This window comes from Gallus gallus, chromosome 3, assembly GCF_016699485.2.
Source record: "Gallus gallus isolate bGalGal1 chromosome 3, bGalGal1.mat.broiler.GRCg7b, whole genome shotgun sequence".
In the NCBI taxonomy this organism is placed as follows: domain Eukaryota; kingdom Metazoa; phylum Chordata; class Aves; order Galliformes; family Phasianidae; genus Gallus; species Gallus gallus.
The window spans coordinates 38,017,497-38,044,012 of NC_052534.1; the positions used below are offsets into that span (position 1 = coordinate 38,017,497).

Genomic DNA, 26,516 nt, shown 5'->3' on the forward strand with positions numbered 1-26,516 from the left:
CTAGGCAGGCTGGAGGCTTGTTGCAAAATATGGCTGTGCTATAAAAATCTCACTTCATGGGAGAATCCCACAACCCTCCAAGCTAGGTCTTCATCAGAAGACCAGTAAACCAGACAGATGCAATGTGCCTTCGGTCAAAAAGCCACACTCCGGTGCTCTCCTGAAGCTGCCTTCCATAGCTTAGCCAGGGCCTCTCGGTACATGTGAATACTGCCAGTCCCGCTGTGGGTCCTGGAGGGCTCTCACTGGCAGAGGAGCACAGCTCACAGCCCAGCTGTGCTGTGATTTCCGCAGTCCCCTGGAAAAGCCGCATCGTTACTGCTCGTCTCCGAGCTTGCACACAGACCTCTTTGCTAAAGAGGACCTTATTCTGCTTGCAGGGCAGCATCTTCGCAGTCACCTTGCATGAATACCGGTATAACTGCCAGCTTGTTGTGGTGTGTGTATTAAATCACAGTGCTGGGGAAGTTTTGCAGTGAGGAAGGCGACTGAGAGAGCAGACACCTCACAGAGGCCCTTTAAAATGGTCTGAGACGCTGGCATCTTGGATCACTTTTTTTCTTTCCTTTCAAGATGCTGGGGGAAAAAAAGAGCTAAAGTAAGGAAATTAGGTTGTAAAAAGCTAATTTACCAAACAGCACTGTCCTGGCCCCAATCTGATCTCACATATGAAGTGCCAGTAAATCCTGAGTCACCCCGCGCACATCTGGATGCTCCTTGGCAGCAGCGCGGCTCTGTTTATTCAGGTCCGAGGGGGCCCGCAGCTGTGGTGGCGGCAGCGTGCGACAGGAAAGGGAGAGTTTTCTCACACGTCTGACACAAGACTCTGATTGTGGGGACTGCTGGCGCTGACCTCCCCATGCAGGGGCTGCTGGCAGGAGGCACTGCAGGCTGTGCTGGCCGCCATGCCTCTCTCACGGCCCCCGGCTCCCGCCTCTCCCTGCTGCCTCCCAGCTCCTGCAAAATGGAGCACTCGAGACACTTAAAAAAAGCTGCGCAGATGTGGCTTCTTCCTTGGGTTATCAGGAGGCTGAGGAAGCAACTGGCTTTCTGCTCTTTGTAGATGCAGGCTCCTTGCAAATCCTAAATGTGCGGGTTCCCTTGGCGCCGTGCACTCACGGGCCTCCTCCAGTGAGACGGTTTGCTCTGAATTACACTTCTGGATGCCTGTAGCGTTGGGAAGTGTCCTGCGGCTGCTGTAGGTTTGGGTACTTAAACAGCTCTCTGAGGTAATTAGTTGTGCTTTTAAATTACTTACAGTTTCTATCGTGCTGTAGGGGATGTGTCGGGTTGTGACAAAGAAGGGAGCGTGAAGCCGGCACAGTGGGATGTGTGGTGGCATCTGGTGTTTTTAAATGTGCCACACAAGGTCACCTCTGCGCTCTACCTGCACCCTGCCTGCCCACCACAGAGCCTGATGGACTTTGCCATGGAATCATTTGTTTTCTTTCACTCTTCCTTTTCGCTTGTAGCCATCAGGAGATGCCCTTGGCAGTGCGGCATGCCTTTAAGCCAAGCAAGCAATAATGCAAGATAGGATTTGGAGCCATTGTGTCTTTTAGGGAGTGCATTAAAGGCATGAGATCAAAGGCTGGCTACTTCTAGTGCTTGAAGAGTTCCCGTGGCACATTAGCAGGGAAATTTTCTTCACTGGCTCAAATGGCTATGCACATTTTCCATTCAGGTTCTGTTTTTTTTCCCTAGTCTCACAGGAGGAGGATGGCTTCTCCCACCACACACTGCCTCACAGTGCTCTTGTCCTGGCCTGACCTGACTGTCATGAAGCTTGCTATGGATTTTGTACCTGCGCTCTGACTGTTGGGCTGCATCAGAACTTCTCTGCTCAAGAGAACCCGTTTGCATCGCAGCTGTGAGCAAGTCCAGCTTCTCTTGTGACACACAGAAAACTGTGATTCAGCTCAGGTAGCTCTCTTCGTTACATGATGACAAAAGGGTGATGTGTTGCTGGCCCGCTGGGAGGCCACCCACGGCCCTCAGTGTCCCAGCATGTTCCTGTGCATGTGAACATCCCTGAGGCTGCTTCCTGGAGATGTCTGTCACATCACACGGGCCAGTTCCACTACGTGCCAGTGATCCATGCTATGGCTTTGGTATTTCACTTCTGCTGGACGTACTTTCCAGTGCATCCTGGGAGCATGCTTGTATTGCCGTAACTGCATCCCATGGGCACCCCAAATCATTAATCACCAGTGTGCTCTTTTCCTCTTCTGCTGGTTCCAGACGAGTTCCCAGTTCATAGCGTAAGTTCCTGCTGTTAATCCATAAGCCATAACCTTTATATTGGGTACTGTTCAACACAATTAGATTTCTGTTACATGATGTTCTTTCCTGCAGTTAAACATGACTTGCTTTACTTATGCAGCCAGCCTCAGGTGAGATTTAATTGTAACCTTGGGGTTCAAGCTCTGTGCTTGCATACCACTCTGTGAACCTGCCGGCCCACCAACCCATCACCCGTACTCATCTCAATACATGAGCAATCATCCACAGCTCTCTGCAGCCTTGTTTTGTGGGGCTGAGCACAGAGCATGCAGCCAGAAGAGTTGTTCAATGCTGGCATGGCCAAGCTGAGGCTGAACATCAGCCCTGTCCAAAGGACCCACTCTTTCCAGAGCAAAGAAACTCTTTCCATTAGCCAAAGAATGAATCCAGGATGGCTGGGAGTCAGGTCACCCTGACTGCAATGTAAACATGGTACCTGCTCTGGTGCAAGCTGCAATGGAAAACAAAGGCACAATAGACCAGACAAGGTCATTACACACAATTTGATCCAATTATATATCTAAACCCACGGCTCTTTGTGCTGTGAGTTTGATTTTGTGCTGAGAGGCAGAGAAAGCAGCCTTATATATAATGGAGCAGCGCTGGGCACTGAGTGCTTTGGTGCCACAAGAGCATGACAGTAAGAGAAATGCCTGGGGAAGTGAATCAATAGCAGCAGGCCGGCCAGCTGCAGGGTGAGGACGGGGTAAATTGCTGGAAGAAACTTTCCCAGCCACCAGACAAGTTGGGAGAACAATACAAAGAACAGGATGTGAGGCACTTCCCGGCACTGGCGACTCTGCGCCAAGGAGCGCGGCCGCTTCCAGGGCTATCTTTATACCCCTGTAATCTGGAGACGTTTTCTAACGTTTTCTCTCAATTTCTGTGCTCGTTGGGAAGCTGCTGTTTCTTTTAGCTCTCCTTCAGAGAGCCAATCCTCGCTGCAAAAATACGAGGCCGCGTTCCTCCACCCTTCCGATCGATGCCACCCCTGGCAGATCTCTGAGCAAGACTGGGAATAGGCCAGTTCCCCCTCTGGCATCTGGTTGATAGAGCAATGCCCACGCTTTTTTGCTTTTTCCCATCCCTCTCCCTCCTCCCATCCCTGAGGGATGGAGACATTTGTTGCTTGTTCTGATGTCTGTTACCAGCCACTCTCATCTCCATGCGTAGATCCCATAGAGGTGCTTCTCCCTCGAATATCTGAGCCATTGCAAGTGAAAGAAAAACAAAACGCGGCCCTGTGATTTTCCTCCCTGCTATCAGGAAACAGGTTTGTTTGTTTTTTAATGAATGCAAAAGAATGCAGATAGCGGAGAGGAAAAGCCTGGGCTCTGAGCTCTGTGTTTCTTTATTTAGGCTCCTCCATGTGCATCAGCTGAGCCCAGCAGGCGGCAAAGCAAGAGGTGGATGTTATTTCAGGAAAAGCCTGGCCCCTTGGGCTTGAGACAGAGCAGCATCCCAGGCTGCAGTCCCCTGGCTCCTGTTGCACGTAGGGAATTTGGGTGGAAGAAGGAATCCCAGAAATGTGGCTTTTCTCTTCTGTCCTCTAGGTTTTGCAGAGCAGGTGTACCCAGGGCAGCTCAGTTCTACTGGGACAGGTCACCGGGTACTGCGTGGTCTGGTATTTCCCACTGCTTTGGTGCTGGACGTTAAACAGGAGACCAAAGAGCATTTCTGTGGCATAATGTGGGAGAGTGATGGTGTGTGATGTGCTGGAGGCTCTGATGCTCGGGGGAGCGGGGTGTACGCCACGTGGGAGAAGCAGTAGTGCCCCGTGGTTGTGCTAGGTGGCATGGGCTGAATGGCAGCAAAAGGCTCCTTCCAGCCGCAGGCACGCTGCAGTGCTCTCTGGAAACCACAGCTGAAATCACAGTCACATTGATGTCAACACCAAAAAGGAAAAACAAACAGCAAAGCGATGTGACAGACTCAGCACAATATTTCTCTTGACTTACTGATCAGCACTTAATGCTGGTTTTAGGTGTTTCTAGCTCACTGTAAGTCCAATTCTAGTCTCAAAACATCGTGTCAGCATGAAAAGTAGGAGTGCATCACATACAGAGAGCTGATTAGACTTTTCATTTTATTCAAATGTACATATTTTGGCCACAGCTCCTTGCTGAATTCAGCACAGATGCAGGTTTGGTCAGCCTGAACTTGCATCTATCAGTGCTTAAAACATTCATCACACTGTTTTTTACCTGGCCGTAGCCATGATGTTGTGTGAAGCACTGTTTCACTATACATGGGTAGCTAGGGCACAGCTGTTCTTTGGGATATGAGCAGCTCTGAGGTAGGTCACCTTTACCTCTAAAACCAGTACTCATTTGCACTTTGTAAAGCATATTTCCTCCTCAGTCACGCAGGATTTTTTGCTTCTTTAGAAGTATTTCTTTTGTAGCAGATTTTTATGCAGATTTTTATGCAATAACTTATTACTAGGTTGTTTTCTATTGATGCGGAGAAATCTTTCATGCAATTTGCATCCCATTAACAGCTTCATAAGAGATGATCCTGATTCTAATAGCTCTGCACAATAAGCCAATAAAGCCAAATATGGAAGGGATTATGAAGTGCATTGCTGTTATACCCGCAAAATGGCTCATCCTTTCAAAATAGAGGCATTGACTCCTCTGACACCGAAGGTTAGTCCTAAGAGTTACAACTATCTGGTATTTTTTCAGCAGTGCTTTGACTGCCTTTTATCTCCTGTTTTTTGCCCTGTCCGTTTTCTCGCATTAGCAGCAGTGACCGCAAAACCAAAGCAGAGCCCCAGTCTTCATGGACTGATGCCTCACAGGTGGGTGTCAGATGCAGCCTTCCAGGTGCAAAACACTGCCGGATTCCAGCACTGTAATAAAACCAGTGTTACATCATTTCTGCAGTGGTGGAACAACAACAGAACCTGCCTTGGGGCAGGTATATGCACTAGCCATTGGCCCTGTCACAAACACCTTCCTGTAGGCATTTTACACCATATACTACAAGTTTCCACCACCTGTAGAACAGGCCAAGAGTCTATGCTGAGGCTTACGGAGCTGCTCTGATGCTGCGTGGGCTGGTGGGGAGAATTACCAGCCGTGGAAATGAGTTAACTCTCTCCCTGGTGTCAGTCTCAACCTGCTGTCTCAGGGTTTTCCTCCAGTTTCATAAACCAAGGATTTGAAGTGAAGGGCAGACATTAGAAACTGGCCTCCTGCTCAGTAGAGAGATGGAGGGGAGTGCCTGTGTGGGAAAACTCATCACTGCATGAGACCCTGTGCATTACATCAGTCATGTACAGTACCTGTGTGTAAGACAGACATAGAGGCTTCATGGCAGTGGTGGTGGCCAGAGTAGCACTCACATGCTGGGGTCACCAGCATCTGCTTATGGGGTATCCCCTGTCTGTCTTGGCTGGAGAGCCAGTATGAGTCACCATGGCCACCACAGGCCACTGCTGCTCCCCACACTCACTTGAGCTGTGCCAAAGCAGCCACGTGGGACATAAAGAATGTGGCAGATTGGGAAGGCAGAGCAAGGCAGCAGCTGGAGACACTACTAAGAGGTGGGAAGGTTTCTGCTCCCGTCCCTCAGCAAGCACATGCATATGCTATGCTGATACTTCTGTTTCTTACCGGAGTTGGAAAATTGCAGCTGTGGTGGATGAGATGGTGGGGGAGTGGGAGTTGGGCAGTCTGGTATGATGAGAAGCTGGCTCAGAGGAGAAAAGGGGGCTGGTGGGAGAGGGAACAGTAGAGACCCAGAGCATGGAGGGACCTGCCTAGGGCTCACTTTTCCTTCCAGCCACCAGATTTTTCCTTGCCTGCTCCTGCTTCTTCTGGGAACAGCACTGGGGTCACTCAGCCATCTGGCTCCCTCATGCCCTCTCTTTTCCTGCAGGTCACAGCCTGACGTTCTCACACATGAAGTAACCGTTCAGGCTCCTGGGAAATACATGAGAGGGCTCTTTCTTAAACAGTGGCAATGCCCAGACCACACTCCTTCCTAGTGTACATGTAATGTTGTATGTGTTGTTAACTAGCTCAGTTGCCTAACAGAGAGAGTTTCCTCTGTCTGCAACAAACAGCACTCAAAATAATTTTTTTACCTTCTTTGGTCACACTCATACATACTCCTTTTCTATTTCAATCGCTCAGCCATTGTATGGCTTCAGTGCATTTGAACCACTCGAGTATTTTGGTCTGGTGTTTGACTTCATGGTCATCAGTGTTGTCTTTATGCCTCCATTTGATTTGGAGGTTGCCTTCAAGTGGACCCAACCACACCAGCTGCTCTCACAGTGCTGATGGGGTGAATGCAGTACAAAAGAGCTCAGTGTCACCCCAGCTCAAAGGTCCTCCTCCACCATCCCTGGCCACCTGGGGATGCTGCCCTTGTAATGATGGGACAAGGTGCTTGGTTCTCATGTCTGTGGCAGACTTCTGTTCACAGACTGCCATGGTTGGAGCAGCCCTGCTATTGCCAGGCCACAGCTGGCCTGTTCAGACTTGGCATTGGCAGGGGCTAGATCCCAGCTTTGATTCTGTATGAGTACTGGTCAGCCCTGGTAGGATGTCCTCTGTTTTTTATGGCCGCCTGCCAGATGCATGCTCCTCGTGGGTGCTCTGCTGGCCATACTTGAGCAGGCCTGGCTTCAGAAGAGGTGGTTGCAGTCACCACCTGGGACATGGGGTGCCTGTCTCACAAGCTATATCTCCTGCCTTCAAAATGCTCTCCATGTCCACAGGATTTTATACTAATCCCAGTTTTTGTGCCTCTTAAATTTCTAGCATCTGTAGAGTGTAGCTTTACCAAACATTAAAAGATAATTCAGCCAATTTTAAAATGACCCTCCCTTGCTTTCTTTTCCCTTCCTTTCAGGAGCTGAGTTTTCCTTTCCTCTGGCTTGTACATGTTTAAACCATTGTCTTACTCTTCTACAACCCTTTTATGTCTATACCTAGTAAGTACCAGGACCCTGTTGGTCATAGATAACAAGGGTTTCCAAAGAGTCTGAATATAAATTGCCTTTTTCTTTGAAGTTTCTGCTTTCAGCTGCTTCCGACTTGACCCTTTCCATGCTTCTTTTTCTAGATATCTCTTTCCTTCCTTCCTCCATCTTCTTTTCATCCCCTGATTTTTTCTCTCATTTTCTGGAATTTGTTATTTCTTCAGACTTGGTTTCTGTTTTCTTCATTTTCCACTTCTTGTCTCCCCAGTGGCCTCCAAAACCATCTCTAATCCACCGCCTTCTGCTTCAGATATTTGCACCTTCTGGCTGGTTCTGCTGTCATCTGCATGCCCCAGCAGCATGCAGAAGGGAGGATGAAGCTTAGCACTTCCTTATCCGTCAGTCTCACAGCAGAAGCAAGGCACATTTTCCTCTTCTCTCCAAAGGCAGAGGTACATGGGATTTCACCCTGGCAGGGCTTGCCACCTCAAACACCACATTCGTGTGCACAGAGCTAGCACTCATCTTAGAAGCCCTTCCAGAGCTGGGCCAGCATCCATAGATTTTTACCTTAATCAACACATGTCTTTAAGTGTTGCCCTTTGTAAAGAATACTTTAGCAAAATGATTACTTTCATTACAGTTGGTGTTCAGTTTTCCAGACACTCGGTACCGTGTGGATTTATGTTTCAGACCACAACAGTTGTAAGTCAAACATTGTGCTCCTCAGTATAATTTCCTTTCGCTGTGATATTATTTCTTCTGGGCCTTCTGGTAATCCTCTCTTAATATTTTCCACTGCAGCACTGCAAGGCCCGTGCTGGCATTGAAAGCTTTTACATCTGAAAATCACCATCCTGCTGGCTGTAATTAGTGCTGACACGCACACACACAGACTGATGCCAGGAAGCAGAAGCATTGTCCTTTAGCCTTACTCATATGGAAAGGTCGGAGCTTTGGGGTGGCTTTCTTGTGTGCAGATGCCTTCAAGCACTGGGAAGCAGGGAGCTGTGGCACTGCTCTTGGTTAAACGACAAGCTCGTCTACCCAAGCATGTAGCTGTGGCCTTGACAGGTTACATTTCTGTTTGCATTGTCACTTCCTATCATGCCTGCAGCGGAGGTAACTGTTTGCACTGTCATAACATCTCTTCTGCTGGTGCTTCCTGGCCTGCAACACTGCAGAAATTACCACAGGGTGCATCGCCCCACTCTCCAGACTCTCGCTTGAGGATGGCACACAGACAGTCACGAGGCCCCAAGCAGCACAAGCAGCTGTGGAGGCTGCCAGCCTATGAGCTGCCTCCTGGTTGCCTGTCCTGGCTTTCCTGCCCAAGCTCTAGGCCATAGGTAGCCTCATGCCCAGGGGACTACAGCCCTGGAAGTGAGCATCACTGCACAGCCTCCAATGGTCACTTGGGGTGGGCTGATGAACAGGTCCCTCTGGAAGAGGTCCTGAACCAGCTCCTTCTGAGAAGTCCTGAAAACATATGAAAGCTAATAGGCACGATAGCTGTCAATAAAATGCCTTCTGTTAGATTTCAGATCATTTCAGGAATGAGTACAGAGAGACGGCTGCGTGGTGCCCCTGACGTTGGTGGAATTTCTTACTTCTCTTGCAGTAAAAGCAAGGCTGCTTGATGCCAGCGAGAAACATGTGGCTGTCCAACATATTGCCTGAGATTCACAAAGGGAATCATTGGTACTGCTGATTTCAGGTGTCTTTTATTAATACTGAAAAGAAAAATTGAGCGTTTCCTTTGTACAATTTGTAATGCTCTGCTAATCTGTGTAATCTGCAGCTAGTGTCCATTTGTGCTGCGTTTGCAACAATTTCCCTGCTTTGTCATTTCCATCGCAATACGTAGGTGTTGTCTATTTTGCTTGTAAGGTCATCTCAGGCAGTTCTGGTTTGAAATATTTGTCCTGCGAGCTTTCCCCAAACATGTGATAGTTTCTACTGGCTGCTCTTCTTGTTTGGTTTCTTTTTATGTCCTTTATGGGAGGGGAAGTGGATGAGCTGGGAGGAAAGATGAAATGTCCTTTGTGTGCAGTTAGAGACAAGTATCATCCCCACACACTGATGAGATCTACCCTCACCTTCACGTGCTTCTGCTCCAAGCTGCAACTTGCATCTACATCCACCTCTACAGACATAGAGATGCACAGGGGACTCCCAGTTGCTGTATAATGAATTGGATTATAATCCCCCCTGGGAGATCAACCTTACAAAATGCTCCTCGTCCATGTCCCTGCATATCTACTGGTCCAGGCCCACTACCAGCCCAGTTCCCTGCTGATGTGAGGAAACCCAGCTCCAGGGAGACACAGTCAGCCACACTAACATGTGGTACACGTGTGACATCTCTTCTAACAAAAATACGGCTAGGCAGTGTTTTATGTGCCTGGCATACATAACTACGTCGCTGTGTCAGTGCACTGATGAACTTCACTTCAGAGAAGTACAGAGTTAGCAAGAAGACAACAAGTGGTAAAACAAATGAACAAAGCCAAGCTGCTACGTTTTATGGCAGTGTATGAACATATCCAAGGCGTTTCTTTAAAAACATGCTGTGCTCTTACTTGTGCCACGAGCCCCCATTCTTAGTTAACCTTCAGGCATTTAAGGTCAGAAGGCACCATCTGAGCCATCAGTTCTGCTGTACAAGTAGGAGACTGGGTCATGAGAAAGGAGAAGTGAATGAATCTCATGAAAAGAGAAAGGAAATACCTCTGGACTTGAGATAGGATTCAGATGGGATTGCTGAGGACTACCAGAGTTCCCTCTTTGTGTTTCACTTCAACTGAGATGGAGTTTCCCTTTCTTGCACTGAGTGCGAGGTCTGTGGGCAGCCAGGGAAACATCTGCTGCAGACTTGATGTGATGAAGTGCAGAAGTCTAATGTGGCAAAGAGAAGAGACAAGGCTAGAGGAAAAGAGGTTAATGAGTAGAGAGGAACACAAACCTGCATGATAATAAAAGCCTGGAGGACTTCAGGGGGCAGGCTAAACGTGAACAGGAAGATGACAGAGCTGCATTTCTAGGCACCTGAGGGAAGGCAGGGAGTTGTGTTGTGGCTGTCACAGCTAAAAGATGCATCGAGGCACAAGCAAGGATGTCTACAGCAGCCAACAGGAAGCATTTGACAGACCAGGAGATTAGAGAGGAGGTTACCATCAAGGTAAGAGAGGAGAAAGTGTGAGTTTGTAGAAATTTTGCATAGCTATGGTATTGCTCTGTAAGCTGCAAGAGGAAACCCTTAACAACAGATTCCCAAAAGCTTGTGATGAGATGTCACTTCTGCCAGGGGAATAATACGAAGTAGGCTGCAAGCAAATAATAAAACCAGCTCATTTTATTAAGCTGAATCAATTCATGCTGGTTTTATGCCTTCCTATCACCCTCTTTTTCTAACCGAAGCTGTTTCATTAACTAAAGATACGATTACTCTGTTTGGTTCAGTTGTCCTCAGTGTGGAATGGCCTCCCATGTTTGAGGTGTTCGGCTGCAGGCTGAGTTGAATCCTCAAGCTTATCCAGTCCTGAAACTGTCCTGAACTGCAGTGGCCGAACCTGCACAGTTCAAATGAAGTCTTCACAGCATAGACAAGCGGGAAAGAATTATTTCCTGTTTCTTGCAGATTGAACTTCTGTTTGTACACCTCATTACAGCACTTTCATTTTTTACTGCAGCATGACCGTGCTCATTCATGTTGAGCTGTCATCCCTAGATCTTCTGCAGAACTGCTGCTGTGCCGGTTGTTTCCCAGCCGTCTTTTAGTACTTGATGACGCCTACGCAACTGCAGAGCTCTGCTTTGTCCCTGCTCAATGGCGTTTGTTTTCCCCAGCATTCCTCCAATTTGTCAAGATTGTTTTGCATTCTCATCCTGTTTCTCCAAAGCGCTTGTTCTCCATGGTGTCCTGTGCTAATTTAATAAGTGTTCCCTACTCTCATTTCTTCAAAGATATTAATGAAAATACCGTACACTGCCAGACACAAAACAGATGGCTTCAGACTTCATTTGATACGTACCGCCAGTTTGACAGTGAAGCATTTATAACTGCTTTTAGTCTGGTTTTCCAACCAGCTGTACACTCCTCTAATAGCAGTTTCTTCTAAACCATGTTTCTTTACTTAGTTTATGAAAGTGTCAGGTGAGACAATGGCAAAAGCTTTACTAAAATCAAGATCTAAGGCCTACTACAGAAGGAAATTAGATTGATTGGATGTGATTTGTTTTTGTCAAATCAGTGCTCGCTGTTCCTCATCTGCTTGCTGTCATCTAGGTGCTGGAAAAGAGCTTAACCAATTTCCACTTCCAGCATTTTCCAGGAATTGAAATTAAGCTGCTTGCTCTCTGACTCCTTGGGCACCTTTGAGTAGACCAAAGGAAGAAAGTAACAACCATTTAGGTCTTTGGTATCGTCACTGAGTAACTCCTCCTTGTGAAACTCAGGTCTTTCTCTGGCCCTCCTTTTACTTCAAGTGCATAAACTTCACGCCCACTGCTCGTTGCATCACCTATATCTTTTTCATTTCATTCCTCCTCTTAGTAACATGACCTAGTTTGACTTTCTGTCTGCTTCCACTGCACATCTGAAACTAATGAAGAGCTCATGATTTAATCACTTTGTACCTTGTGGGCCTCCTGTAGGGCTTGTGCTAAGTTGCCCTGCTACCAAGCAGTTCACAAGCAGTTCTTTACTATTTCTTCTGTGATTGTGCCTTCCACACAACTTCCTTACAGCACTGTTAACTCTTCAAATGTCCTTTCTGCCTCAGATTTGCCACTTGAAGGTCACTCTCACCCCAGCTGCCTTTCACCTTTGCCTGCAGACCCAAGTTTCCTGTATAAGTCAGAATCAAATACTGCAGAGCATCTAGTCAGGAAGGAGCTAACTTAAAGAGATGATAGCAGCAGTCAGTTCAGGGAAGAGCACAGAAAGAGCACCAGCACAGAGCTAAATAGATATGCTTCTGCATATTTAGCACTTAGTTGTGTCAGGAAAAATTAATATTAATGTTCACAATTACCTGCCCCCGCCTATGAACTTGTCATTAAATACAGGAGAGCCGGATAACAGTGGTGAAAACATTGTGTAAAACTTGAACAGTGAAAGACTTACCATTGCTGTTTGTCTGTCTTAAGACTTTTTGACGGTATCTATTATATCTTTGCACAGTGAGGGGGCTTAGACTTTGCAAACATTTGGAAATTCTGTGTAAGAAGCATGCAGTTAGATCTTTCATTCAATTAAGCATTGACATTACAGTGTGTTTCCAATGATGGGGGCTCAGGCCTGCAAGCACAGCATCAAGAAGTTCTCACTGAGCCAGAGCTCACTGTGGTCCATGCTCTTTAAGCACTGTTGATCAGGGCTTCAGCTTCTCAGCAGCCAACCAAGATGCTTCAGGCCTTCAGGGACAGATTAATCTTTCCAGGTCAGCTTGTTCCTGTGCATGGTGTGCATTGTTCCTAGTAATGTCTTACTCTAGCTTCATTAATAGTAGAAAAGCTCTACCTAAATGTACCTTCCTGCTTAAAACTCCCACTCAGAAATTTGCTTTGGGAGCACCTTGCCCTCTACTCCTTACTGCCATCTGTCCAAACCAATCTGACACTTCCAGGCCAAGGCTGTGCCCATGCAACCTCCCTGTGCAGTCCTGGAAAAGCTCACCTGAGCAGAGTGATGTCAAGTTGGCTGCTGGCTGCCATTCATAGCTTGAACATGTTCTTGCAGAAGTCCCTTTACGTGCTGAGCAATTGGTCCATAAGCACAGTCGGCACGGCAGTCAGTAACTCTGCTGTGAGTTATTTTAATGATGTTATTGATTTCATTAGCTCCATTTTGTTTTGCCTCATGACATCAACTCTTGGCGCCAGGGTTAAGTGGCAGCTAATTAATTCAGTATAAACGATGTTTCTTTATGGGGCAGCCAGGATCAAAGAGGACTCCTGAAGCTTCCAGGGATATCTGCCCAGAAGCTGGGATGGTTTGTAAAGGAATTGTTGACTTTGTTTTAACATCCCAAACAATCACATTAGTACAACTTTATAACTTACTCCTCTCCATGCACTTCATATCACCTCATGAGAAGAAAATGTTACAGAAGAGCTATGATGATACAACAATAGCTGGTATCCTTGCAGGCACTCCGATTTCTCTTCTTTATCTAGCAGTTGGAGTTTGATATATCATCCAATGATTGCTCTTTGAGTCATTGGAAGCTCCTACGAAAAGAAGAAAAACAAATTTACAAGCTGCTGTGGTAGTGTCGTAGTCTAACTGAGCATCCACGGCATCAGCTGGAGAACTGTCCTGATGGTGCTCTTGGAATTTGGGTCAGACTACATAATGCTCCAAACAAGCTGTGAAGAAAGCTGCAGGAAGATCTGAGAGGCATCCCCATGAGGACAGGGATGGGTAATTATTTATTTTTTTAAGCTTGCTCAAAGCCCTGCGCCTACCTGTGGCCTGACTCAAGGCTCCTGTTGGCTTTGGGGAGAGCTGGCCAAAACCAGTATGTTGGACCCCACTTGTCATGCTCTTGGCACTTTTGCAGAAGGAGCTGGAAGGACAGCTCACCCCAGCTTGTGTCACAACAGCAGAGATCATGTTTGCATCTGCAAGAGAAGCTGCAGTCAACAACATGGTGCCAACAGTCTCCAGGTGAATGCAGCTGGTGTGCTTCTGTTTCACTGAACTTTTATCTACCATATAATCATGAATGGGAGTCCCTCTACAAAGTGGGTCTTCACCCCACTATTTGCATTCTATTTCTCTGTCTAGTGGCACTGTGGCTATTTTCTTTGCTCCCTGAACTGTCCAGCTTTTCCTTCCTTTTTCCCTTCCTAGCCCCTTCCCTCTTCATTTCTATTCCAGTATGTTTTCACAAGATGACCTACTGAATATTAGTATCTGGGTAAAGACTACCTCTTTGTGTCAAACCTCTGGCTTCATCACAACACCATAAACCACCACTGGAAAATAAAACAATAAAGCAGAGGTGTATGAGGGGTTTCTCAAGTAAGTTATTTGTGTTGAGCACACGTACAGATACTTATTTTACTTTCTCTATCATAGATCAGCTAGTGGGTATTTTCTTTAGTTGAAATATTGGAAAATAAACTCAGGCAGCCCTGAGATCTGTCCCAGGTGGCACAGTCAGGGTGCAGGTGGCATGTTAACCCACTGCTTCTCATGGTGCAGAAGCCTGGGGCTATCAAAGTGAAAGAGCAGGCTGTGTGAACGCCTCACCGTGGGTCATTTTTTCTTGTCAATGTATAACCAGACTTAAAATGTGGTTAGGCAAATTCCTGCATAAAAAGTCCTTCGGGGCTCTTTACAACTAGGGATTTAGCTGGGACTGTACCACTGCCCAACTGCCCTTCGTGTCTGCATTTTCCTAAGCTATCATCCTGGCCCTTCTCAGAGATGGGGCTGTGATGTGTCCTCCCAGTCACCTCTGCACACCTCAGTTCTCTGCCTTCCATCTTCTCCCTGCCTCCCATCTGGGCACTTCCACGCACTGCGCAACTGCCCTGCTAGCAAACCACTCCAGAGTGAACTTTGTCCTCCGCCACCTGGCAGCAAACCTCTGTGGCATGAATTGTCATGGATCTTCTGCTTCCAATGGAAGGTTGACAACCTGTGAAGGATATGTCCCACATTTTTTCCTGAAGGCTTTTTTGAGTTGGAAGGATCTCTTCAGTTATTTTTGTCAAAATGGGAGTGCATTTTCTCCATTTTTTTTCTTTATTCCAGGAATTCAGTTCTTGTCCGTGTTGAGGAATGAGGTCAAAGAGCTGGCTTTATAGCATGCTGGAGAGAAAATAACTCCTACTTAATAAACAAATAAATGAACAGTCCCCACTGCTCAGTAGGGTGTGATACGAGTTCCAAATTTACGCGTAAAACCTTTCAAACCATGCATGACTTTGCTAGCACTGTTGAAAGCGAAAAGCAGGCATGGAAAAACCTAACTAACTGAAAATGCATTTGGAAATGCTTTCTTAAGGATAAGAATCATAAAATGCAAACTGGAATACAAACCCAATTTCACAATATTACATTGCAAATTGTTTTGATTTTGGAAGGATGCAGAGTGCAGGCTAAGATCAGCTGCCTGCATAGGCCATGTTATAATAAATCACATTGCATTTTTCATCCCCAGAACAATCTCCAGTGATACGGTACGTTCTTTATTAAGAGTGTTCCGCAGCAATCAGAGCTGAAGGGAAGGAAGGAAATGGCTTGAAGAACATGGCAAGAATCCCTTAAAGTTAAGGGAGGGGAATGGGGAAAGTTATTTTAAAAGTACAGGTGGTTAGTGTAAATTATTGAGCACTTCAAATGTTTTCCCTTGATAATTCTAATCACCTTGTGAAATCAGTCATTCACGCTTTTGCAAAACTCTTGATTTATTGGGAGCTTTAATCTATTAGTTGCAGCTCGGGAGCCAACCGTGCATTCATCTCCATGGGCAGAAAGAGCTGGGCTCAGCCCTGCAGCAGAACTCAGTGCTACAGCTGCTGAGCACGCACCACCATGACATGAACGGTGCCAACTCTGAGAGGGATGCTGATGCCTGGAGGCACCCCAGCTTGCTGCACCAGGGCTTGGGCCATGGAGATGTTCCCTCAGACTCCAAGGGTGTGGGGACCACGGGGCGGTGGCACGGGAATGAAGGTGTTTTGAAGTGTACCTTGGACATTAAGCCTCCACATTGAATGGGAGGGTTTTGTGCGACTCTTTTGTGCCAGATGGGTCAGCCACAGAATGGTGCTATCAACATAGGTTGGCTTAGCAATAGGGATCAGTGATTTTGGATGACACTTCACAGCTTCAGTCATGATTCCTTCCAGGCAGAGCCCTCCTCTTGCTGTTCTTCGGGCATTGACTTTTTTCTACTGTATTTGGGAATTTCTCATCATCATTATTTAGGAATAGCTCCAGTTTGCTGTGGATGATAATGTTTGTTACCAAGGTGCTTGGGTGCAGCAGTAAGACCAACTGGTGCTAGCTCAACTCTTACATAATTAGCAAACACTGTCAAATCTCAGTCATCACAATGAATGCTAAGGTGATTTAGGTAAATGAGGGTTAAGATAAACAGGTGATATTTTAGTGTTTAATGCATTAACATCTTAATAGCCATTAAATGATTTGACCTCATTTCTGCTAAGTGAGCATTTAATAAACAAGTTTTGACTGCAGTGACATTGTGCAAAGGTCTCTGTGAGAACTTTGGGCAGACAGAGACCATCTTTGTGACTGAACAACACTGTGCACAGTGGGGCGTTGCACTGGATATGGTAGCAGAGCGTGACAAGGTTTCACGTCTGGAGGCTGCCTAAGAGCAAGGGAGACTGAGCAGGCATGCAGGATCCCTGCTCCATCTGGATGACCTGCTGCCAGCTGCCATAGTTAGTTGTAAAGTGTTCCTCATCTCTTTCTTTTCTATTTTCCCCTTTTTCTTTTAATTTCGCCTCCCTTTTCTTCCTTTTTCTCTTCTCTTCTCTTCTCTTCTCTTCTCTTCTCTTCTCTTCTCTTCTCTTCTCTTCTCTTCTCTTCTCTTCTCTTCTCTTCTCTTCTCTTCTCTTCTTCTCTTCTCTTTTTTTCCCCTTATTCTTTTTTTCTTGACTTAGTTGGACTGCCTGGGGACTTGCCAGAAACTAGGGGCCAGACCTTTTTCTGGGAGTCTTGTCTTTGGCATCAGTGGAAAAAGGATTTGCTCTTTAATGCTCTATATTAGAACTACTCAGGCTGCTTGAATCCTAATTCAGCTATTAACACTAGTTTAGGTAACAAGGATGACAGTAAGGCAGTGGGATAGGCAGCAGGACCAGGCCCACCTCTCACCCCACTTACCCCTCCACCTGCACTAAATTCCCCTTGTGGCAACTGTGTGGTTCAGCGCAACACAGAGACTGTCCTGAAAGCTATTAAACATGAGAATGATGCCAGCTGAGCCTGAAGAGTGGGCACTGAGCACTCCTGGGCAGCCTGCATCCTCCTGGCCCCAGCACGTGTTGCGCAGAAGATGCACTCCAGCACAGCTTTCATGAGCTCTCAAAGAGGCATCGACTTCTTTTTTTTTTGCATCTTAGCAATGTAGCTGCAGACGTAAAACATAACAGACATTTAGAAACTGTATGACTTTCCCTAATTGTCTGCAACAGTTTCAAGATAAGTCATTTTTAAAAGAATTGCTTTGAACAGAGATGACTTTAAAACAGACTTCCGTACTTCTTGTTTTTGCTTCTGTCTTGGCACAGATGCTTACCCTCTCTCCTTTGTAGAGTTAATTATGCAAAGGCGAAGAAGCTACACTAACGTTGTAATTTTGTTTGGCAAGGTGAGCCACAAAACATATGCTGTGTCATGCCTTTTTATTACCGTGCAAGAATTGCCAAAGAAGCCTAAGGAGGAATCAAGGGCATCATCGTTGCGAGGAAAAGAGGAAACAGCCCAGTTTTACAACACTGAGGCTTGTAACCGCTTGCGGTAGATAGTTTCAGAACTGGTTTAATTTTAAATTATTCTTTTGCCAACCGACAGCAGCTTCAGAGTGACTTTTGTTTGATCCTACCACTTTCTGATCCCCGTTGAGTCATTTTACGATGCCCTGGCAACCAAAGTCCAACCGATGCAGGCAGCGCCACAGCAGCAACCGCTCTGTCCTCTGTGTGGGGAGATGGCATCACCAAAGGTGGCTCTAGCCAGAAAAGCACTGATCTCCTGTGCCCACGCCGGCTGCTCAATGTGCTGCTACTATCCCAAGGGGTGTTTTCAGTTGGAAGGGATCAAGGAACCCGTTTGGGCTTAAAATAACTAGGCTGAAAGATAAGATTATGTTCAACTTGGTCTCTTTCCAGCCAGTTTCCTGAGAAGCTGGAGAGATACAGAAGAAATGTGGGTTTTGGTATATGACAAATCCACACTGCGACTTCTCCCCACTGCTTTTGTTGCAATGCCTTTGAGCTCGTGCAAAACTACGGAAAAGGCCACAGAGGGGGAGCTCAGCAGAAGGAAGCCTGGTTTCTCCACCAGAGATGGATCATGTTGAAACACAAGGGTAGCCTCTTCCTTATTGGAAGCTGGGATATTGCCTGTGCTGTGCAGAGAGGAGCCCACAGCAGCAGCCTTTGGGCAATGGGACACACTTCTGGAGTTGTTATCATCTGCCATCAAACACAGCCCTAGGCCCGAGGAGGGGCTTTAATGAGCAGGGAAAACACCACAGAAGAACTGGAAATGTTCCCCCTCAGGTCAGTTTGCTCACCATTAGTGTTTTCTTACCTCCTCTGCTGTAGGCAAATGCATTTTCTGTATGTAAGAATTTGCTGAACTGATAACCGACTTCACAGGGATGGGAAAGGGCAAGAATGCTTTCAGAAAGCCTCAGGTTTCCTTATACATCCCTGAAAGACAGTCCTCAGTGCAGACACAGCCCCGGACAGCAAAGGCTTGCTAATGATGACAATGCCTGCAAAGAGTAGAAATGTGATGGAGAGGTTTGTAAGAGGGGCTTTGAGAGGGAGAGCACTGCACCAGTGTTTCAGGAATAAGAGGCAGATCTACTCACAGACACAGGCTAATGCTCACTGTCCCTCACATCCTCAGAGACATAGACTGGTTACAGCAGTCACAGTTTCGGCAGTGTCCAACACAAGCTCAGCCCCACTGCCATGGCAGCTCCAGGACAACCATACCTCTAGGGGCATTGCAAAGGTACCAGCACATCTGGCAGGCCAGCCTTCATCCCTGTATCTTAGGATGGCAATAGCGTTCAGCCCAGATCAGCTCATTGCTTAAGGGAAAGAAGTGCTGGAAACCACTTCTGAGCTGAGCTCATCCCAGCAGAGCAGCATTACCCATAGCACTTATCTGCGGTTATCTGTAGTTGCAGGTGACCTGACATGAGGCTTAGCTGCACTCACACACTTTAAATTCGAGGCAGGCATAAGACATGAGATAGGACATGTTGCTCATGTAGGAAAATACCTTCATGAATATTCAAGCCTGAGGACTAGCCTAACGTAGAGAGTTTTTTGGAGCAGTGTGCTGCACACGAGACATTTAAAATCCAGACACTCCTCTAACACTTGAAATCCTTGTACAAGAACTGATGCGCCCAAAATCAGGTCTTCACAGGAGCTCCATTTCCTCTGAGCTGTCCGTGCAACCAACAGACTTACCTTGTATGGGTGGAAATACTCTTGATCTCTGGTGATCAAAGGCCAGTCTGAAGTGCCTGTCAAAGAGCAAGCAAAACCTCAAGAAGCTGCAGGAGGTGGGGCTCACGTCTCACCATCTACACGCTCCTTTACACCAAGCCAGTGGTATAAAAAGTGGATATCCATCCTCCTTTTGCCCCAGAAGCACAGTTTAGAGCATACTTGGGTCTGCTGGTCACAGTGTGGGTAATTCCTAGGGGGATGAAGTGATACGTGCAGAGGCACTGGCTAAGACCTAGTGGCAGAGGTGCCCCACACAGGTCCAGCTGCCCTGTAGCACCAGTGTGATCCAGCAGTGTGGCAGGGCAGGTGCTGGGGCAGGAGCTCCTTCCATCACGCTAAGATGTCTCTGAGTGAGTCACTGCCCTATCATCTGAAATACTGGGTCAGGTGCTGTAGTTTAAACCCCAGATGACGGTAGGTGAGCGGATAGGTGAGCACACCCCTTGCAGTAACAAACCCGTGGGAGGCTGGAAGGTACCTGAGGCCAGGGCAGGTGCTTGTCAAGTGAGTGTGTCAGCGCTCCAGCGCTGGTGGGAACCATTCCTCTTGGTATTTGCATTGCTCTGGAAAATGAGTTACACTGGTGCTGAAGAGCTAGAAACTTTTGCATTGACATATATCTTAATAGCCGATTAGACTAAAATAGTCTTGATGTAAATGAAAATTAGACAGTGGCAGTACACAGGATAAGACTAATCAGGATTATTTGTGAATTCCCAGTTACATTTTTGTACATTTCATACATCTGGAAGAGCCAGAATGATGTACCATGTGCTTATTCTGGCTCTAGATGTTTTGTTGTTGTTGTCGTTTTGCTGGCATTAAACCACCTGTTGGGAGACAGACCTTGCCTTATCCTACATAAAGGCAGCCAGTACAGTGCTGACTCGTCACCGAGGTTTGAACAAATGGAAGTTTACTATCATACGGATCAGCACTTTGCACCAGGAAGCCCCAGTGTTTGCTATCCTTGGAAGCCATAAAGCCAGGCCTTTTTCTTCCATCAGTAGCCCACGTGTGCAGGGCTCTAACTGAAATGGTTTAACACCGGCCCTTTTATTACACCAGCACAACTCCTTCCCACAGGTTGGCCCTTCACTTGATGTTACTCATTGCTTTCTGTTTACACATAGGAATTTTATGTGATGCATAAGCAGATAAGTACTGCATCTGCTCAGTCATATTTCCCCAACACCTCTCCCTTTGTTCTTTTTGCCTTTTATCCTCTGGGTTTTCTTCGCCAAGGACCCCTGCCCTCACCCAGCCACTGTCCCCTTACTTCTTTAGCTTCACTCTGCCCACCTCTGCTTCTGCAGTAGAGGAAGCTTGCTTGATAGCATTAGGCAATGCCTTTACTATTTGGTGATGTTAATGCTCTCGCTCTGAATCAATTTCCTCTTTGTTTGCCTGTGATGGAAAGCTCCGTGAAATCTGCAACGGTTTTGCTGAAATGAGAAAAGGGAAGGACGAGACCTGCAGCCAGGCACTCTGCAGCCCCTCCCAGCTCTCCAGCGCTCAGGGTAGGGGCGCAGGCTGAGTCACTCAGCCCTGCACCAGCAAACACCCGTGGAGGCACAAAAGGGCTGCTGAGAGCAGGCAGCATGCAGCCAACTTGGATTAAAGGCCAACTCTGGGAAGAGGGGCTCGTGCCCAGCGAGCCTTGGCTCTTCTGGCTGACTCACCCCGATTTGCCCCACTCAGACTGAGGCCACACCATCCTCGGGAGCTCCTGCTCCCCTGAACAGCTTTGGGGAGAGCGGAAGCAGTTGGAGGTAGGCTGGAGAGCCCTGCTCCTGCCTCCTCGCTGGAAACTGCTTTCTTGCTTGCTCACGTGCACACTTGGGTAGTGCACTTGCAAAGACTATAGGCATGAATATTTACATTCCCTTGCCATGGACATGAAGCTGAATTCCACCCTCCGGTTGCAGGGTGAATGAGGTCAGAAACACTGTTTCAGAGAACAGAAATGCAGAGGTACGGCCAACCAGATGGGGTGCTGGGCTGCCATGCAGCTGCACAACCTTTCTAGCAATTAATCCACCAGAAAGTGAGGGAGAGATCGCAGGCTCAGTGCTAACCAGGGGTTTTGGCTCTCTGCTTGGAGGGCTCGCCTGGCAAAGCTGCTCCCTGAGGTCAGCAAGTCTACTGAGCAGATACCCCAGCACCCTGTGGCGAAGCTCCTCTGCTGGGGGAACACGGCTCGCTTCTGTGAACTACTGCTGGGAATGCATGCTAGGAGCACACAGCAGGAAGGAATGACACAGCTGTACCTTCACACCTTCCAGCACTTTCTTAGAAAAGGGCAGAGCGGTGTGTTTAAATTCCCTTTTCTTCTTCCCTTGTTCAGCTAGACAAGTCCCAGGCCCTAGCTGGATGGCACCAACTGGACTGTATGTCTGGGCACTGCGTCCCACTCATTTTTAAGGAAAATTAAGCCCCACCCCGGAGAGTCTGCTCACAGCTCAGGCAGTTCTCTGCTGGACTGGGCTGCCTGGAGCCCGTGTTCTCCACATCTGAAACCAGACGACCCCAGGAGCAAAGCTCCACGTTTCCAGTCACTGGTTCACAGCCTCTGGCAGTTCCTGCAGGATGGCTGAAAACAGTGCCATGGGGCTGGCAGCTTGCCCCCACAGCCAGTGCATCCCAACCACACCTGCCTTGGACCTGGAGAAGGAATCCTATAATCCCTGTGTGGTCCTTCAGCATTACCCAGCATCTCCATCCCAAACATTGCGTCTTCCTTCTCCTTCCTGCTCCATAATGCAACCACTTATATGGAAAATGAATCAGCCCTCCTTGGGCATCTTTCCAAATGCCCCTCTGACTAATTCTGCCCAAAACAGCCAGGCTGACCCTGTGCAATGGCGTGATCATGGCAGACAGGACTGGGTCACGTTTGGGTGGAGGAAGGGAAAAACTGTTTTGCAGGCCTGCCCAAAAATCCTCATGTTGACTCTGCCAAAACCACACCAAACATATGGTAAATGAAATAGCTGGCATGGAGCTGCTTTGGACGGCAGGAGTGTTTCAGCACTGTGGACTGCTCTTTAGCTGTCTTGAATGTTATTTACACTGTTTTAAGTATCTCCACATTTAAGGGAGAGAAGGCAAAGAAGAGGGCGATGCCAATTTTTTTGTGCATTTGATGCTTTTTACATGCACGTTATTTTTATAGCCATGTTAGCACGGTCCCAATGCTTGCCCTGTCCTGTGGCTGAGAACAGTAACAGCATTGCAGAAGGTTTCCTCCCCTCTTCGTGTAGCAACAGACTTCGGTGGAAAAGCACACAGAAGCATTTTCTCTCTCAAAACAGGAGCTGTGCCTAATTCACCATATAAATGTCCTGCACATTTCATGGAGCTGATGAAATCATGTACAGATGGAATGCCTCTTAACAAAGGCTTTATTCACAGGGCAGGTTTCTCTGCCATGTATCTTTGACTGTATTCCAGCTTATACAGCTATTCCCAGTGAATACATCCATGGAGCCAGACCATTTTCTGGGCAGATACCAAAGGTGGATGTGCTCAGCTCCCAACACCGCACTGTGGCTTCACTACAAGTCTGAGGCTGGAAGTCATGCCAATGAGCATTCCTTTCCTCACTCTGTATTGTTCACCTGGACTCAAGCACCCAGTGCCATTTCCAGGGTTTGTCAGGTACTTTGGAAGAAACACCGCAGGACAACAGAACCTGAGAAAGAGCATCCAGAGAAGCCAGAGGTCTTCAGTCATTTGGGAGACGGCCATAGGAATGGAGTTGTGGTGGCTACAGCTACAAAAGATGGATGAAAATAAAGCAGCCAAATGGTGATGATCATGAAAAAAAAATAAAAAATAAAAAGTGACTGTTCTTGAGATCGAGGTATAGATTTTTTTTCTTGGAGCTACAGTGGCAGAGTGCCAGCAGGAGAGCTCACCTCCTCACATAGCAGCTGGCGGGCTGCTGGGCAGCTCTCCACCACCGTTTGCATGTTTTAACCCTTCCCCAGCCCCAACTCAACCTGTAGCTTCTCCCATTTGTCCATAAGCCATGGCGTCCTGACACTATTGCACTCTTGAGGGTCCTGTGTAAAAGCAGGCAGGGGCTGCTGGCCTGCTCGCATGCACACCTTCCCAGTGCTGAAAACTCAACTCCCAAATCCCCTGTTCATCCAACAACCTCATCATCTAGACAAGGAAAACAGCAGGCTGATCTATGCTGCAGAGCACACTTCCTGGCACAGTCCAGTGGTATTTGCCCATGAACCCTTCTCTCTGCCTTTCTTTTTTGCCCTTTGTTCAGCGCTCAGTCAGTAACTCCTTAGAAACAACTCGCTAACTGCCCACGCTCAAAACAAGAACAGCAACAACAAAAGGAATGATATAGAGGGATGACTTCATCGAGTTTGGAAATATCTTCTCAAATGAAACATTCCTTTACTCACATACACAAGAAAGTATCAAAATTCTCTGCAGCTGATGTAAACAGCAGAAAGAAAAAGTCATCTGGAAGGACAGGATGATTCATACCAAGGACCTGACTGGCAATATTCATCAGTGTTGAAATCCTCTCTGCAAGATGACTACATGCGAAAGCAAAACCAACGAGATCCCAGCTTTTGCCATGAGAAGCATCATTAACGGCAGAGCAGCGTGGTTAGGCTCCTAATGCCACAACCCTTGCTCATGGGAGTAACCCTTGCTCACTCATCTGACCGGTCGCAGCAAAAAGCCCTGTGTCACCCAGGTGAGAATGCTTTACATAAGGGCAGCCACAGCAGCAGGCTGGATCACGCTCAGCTGTTGCAGCCTATTTTGCAGAAGGGGCTTTGGAGCAGGAACAGAAAGTTCAATAGCAAAAGAGAAGGGTTTTTCTCCATCTTGCCAAAACTCCTTGCTAGGGTTTCCTCGCAGAAATCCCTGATTTGAGCACTTTAGGGAGAATGGAAAGTCCAGCCAATCTTTCCCTTTATGTTAATTGTGTTGATCCAAATGGTAACAGGGCACAAAAGGCCGCGCTGACTTTATGCACTGTTATGAGATACTTTCCCCTGCATATCTGAATCTGTTTACTTAATCTTCCAGGCCTTTACCCATGAATATTAAACTCCTTGATCACTATGCATTAGGAGTCATCTTTGCACCATCTGTTTGTATTTGTCATCTAACCCTTGTAAATAATAAAATGTACTTTGTTCTCAAGTTCGTGGATCCTAGCAGGAGAGTGATTACCACGGAGGAAAAGTACTGTGTGAAGCTATTAGCAGCCACAGGACTCTCCTTTAGCTCCCTGTCTCCTGTCTGCCCTCTGTGAGACAAATGTACCAAGTCACAGGTTCCCTATTGTTCTCCATATCATTCTATTTCTGCTGCCAACGCATTCACCACTATTACGGTCATTAAACTAAAGCCGAAAACCTACCCCAAAGAGTGACTGTTAGCCTCCTTAGTTTCCTTGTAGTCCCAGAAGAGATGATTTCGGGTTCACATCTCTGAATACGATGCAGAAAGTCTTGCTTATGCATGTAAAATGAGCTAATAGCAGAAGAGAAGGTGAGTTGCATTCCTGGATGCCAGTATTCAGCTGAGAGGTTCAACTGGGAGGTACAGCTCACAAGACGCCAAGCAAACACCAAGGGAAAAATGCAGAAAGTGCAGTCTCTAGAATATAAAATTAATCCTTGGAGTTCTGGCTTAAAATGTTATGCAGCAGGAAGAGCCTTGCCACATATTACTGAGGTTCAGCTTCAACTTCACCAACTGAGACAAGGAGGTTTCACCTGGGAGAGAGGCCCATAGCTGCAGGTGCTCATGGGAAGCCACGGCCGCTGGCGGGCACACCTCACACACCAGGATCTCCCTGCAGCCAGCAGGAGACGTGCCTGGCAGCAGGCTTATGTCCATTCACATCACCCAGTGAGTTGCCTCTCCTTGCTCTTATAAGTGAACCTGGATGTCGGGCAACTATCACCAGTTCTCAGGCAGCTGCAGTCTATTTAAAACCTAATGGAGCTGATTAGAGAAGGGATCATTTAGGAGATGATATGGGATCGTATTGTATCTATCTGATGTGGTGGTAGCACCAAATTTAGACAAGAAAATTGTTGCCAAGTATTTGCTTAACTGGAAGAGCTGTCTGGGCTCGGACAAGATACCACTCGCCTCTCTGCTCAGCCTTGCAAACATCCTACACTAGGAGGTTACCTATTAAGTGATACACAATAGATCTTTTTAATTGTTAGAGCGTTACGACCTTAGACTTTGCCCAGGTATTTAATAACACCATCTGCTGTCTAGCTCTGCAATACTATTATTTTTACATGAGGATTACTCTTCCTGCTTCACAAACAGCGCTGTAATAACAGAGCTAAATAAGAGCACAGCAGCGTGGTACTTACACCCTACTGTCCAAGTAAAACACACAGGAGGTGCAGCTCACCCCAAATTTCCAGACGCATTGTCTCCAACCTGGAAGTCTTGAAGTGCTGCAGGCGGAGGAGCTGTGGATCCAGTCTTGTGGGTTGCACTCAGGAAAAGCTCTCGCCTTGCCTGAGAAAGGGCCAGGAGCAAAATCCATCCCTGTGTAGGCTGTCTGCTCCTTGGCTGGCTCTGCTTTTCCCATTTGCTTCCCCAGAACAACAGCAATGGTCTGCTGGCCATGAGCTAGGAGTCACTGTGCCTTCAGGCTTTTTTCTCATTAATAACACACTCTTGCAGCACACGCATTTAGCTCCAAACAGTCATATTTATCTGGTTTTATATCTGTATCTATAAAGGGTCCAAGGCAAACAGAGATGTGACCTTTGGCACTTTCAGCTGAAATGCCTCTGTACCAATGCACACATCATGGGAAGTAAGCAGGAGGAATTGGAAACTGTGGTGCAATTGGAAAACTACAATCTTATTGCTATCATGGAAACACGGTGGGATGACTCACAAGAGGAATACCATGATTGAGGGCTGTAAACTTTTTAGAAGGGATAGGCAAATTGGAGAGGTGGGGGAGTGGCCCTCTTCTTGTTAAGAAGTGGATAATCTGCTGAGAGCTGCCCCTGAGAAACAGTCAGGA

General features: G+C 47.1%; 2 long non-coding RNA genes across 21 annotated transcripts in view; one reads left to right on the forward strand and one right to left on the reverse strand.

The window, feature by feature from the left end:
- LOC121110431 overlaps positions 1-26,516 on the forward strand; it is a 74,987-nt gene that overhangs the window by 46,346 nt on the left and 2,125 nt on the right. The window contains exons 3-4 of one of the 2 annotated variants that reach the window (XR_005858855.2): positions 1,705-13,646; positions 13,786-24,568. This is a non-coding gene — a long non-coding RNA (uncharacterized LOC121110431). Of the gene's footprint in view, positions 1-1,704; positions 24,569-26,516 lie in introns of those variants that run through there. The other variant, XR_005858854.2, reaches the window with a different exon arrangement.
- Positions 5,119-26,181, reverse strand: LOC107053051. 19 transcript variants are annotated; one of them, XR_005858851.2, is made up of 5 exons: positions 24,870-25,254; positions 19,944-23,240; positions 13,691-19,479; positions 9,950-13,453; positions 5,119-6,212 (listed from the first exon to the last, which is right to left on the reverse strand). It is a non-coding gene; the product is annotated as an uncharacterized LOC107053051 (long non-coding RNA). The 19 variants fall into 19 exon arrangements; XR_005858841.2 differs by lacking the exon at positions 5,119-6,212 and adding an exon at positions 25,887-26,181 and having other exon boundaries at positions 8,922-13,453; positions 19,944-20,028; positions 24,870-24,982; XR_005858836.2 differs by lacking the exon at positions 5,119-6,212 and adding an exon at positions 25,887-26,181 and having other exon boundaries at positions 8,922-13,453; positions 24,870-24,982.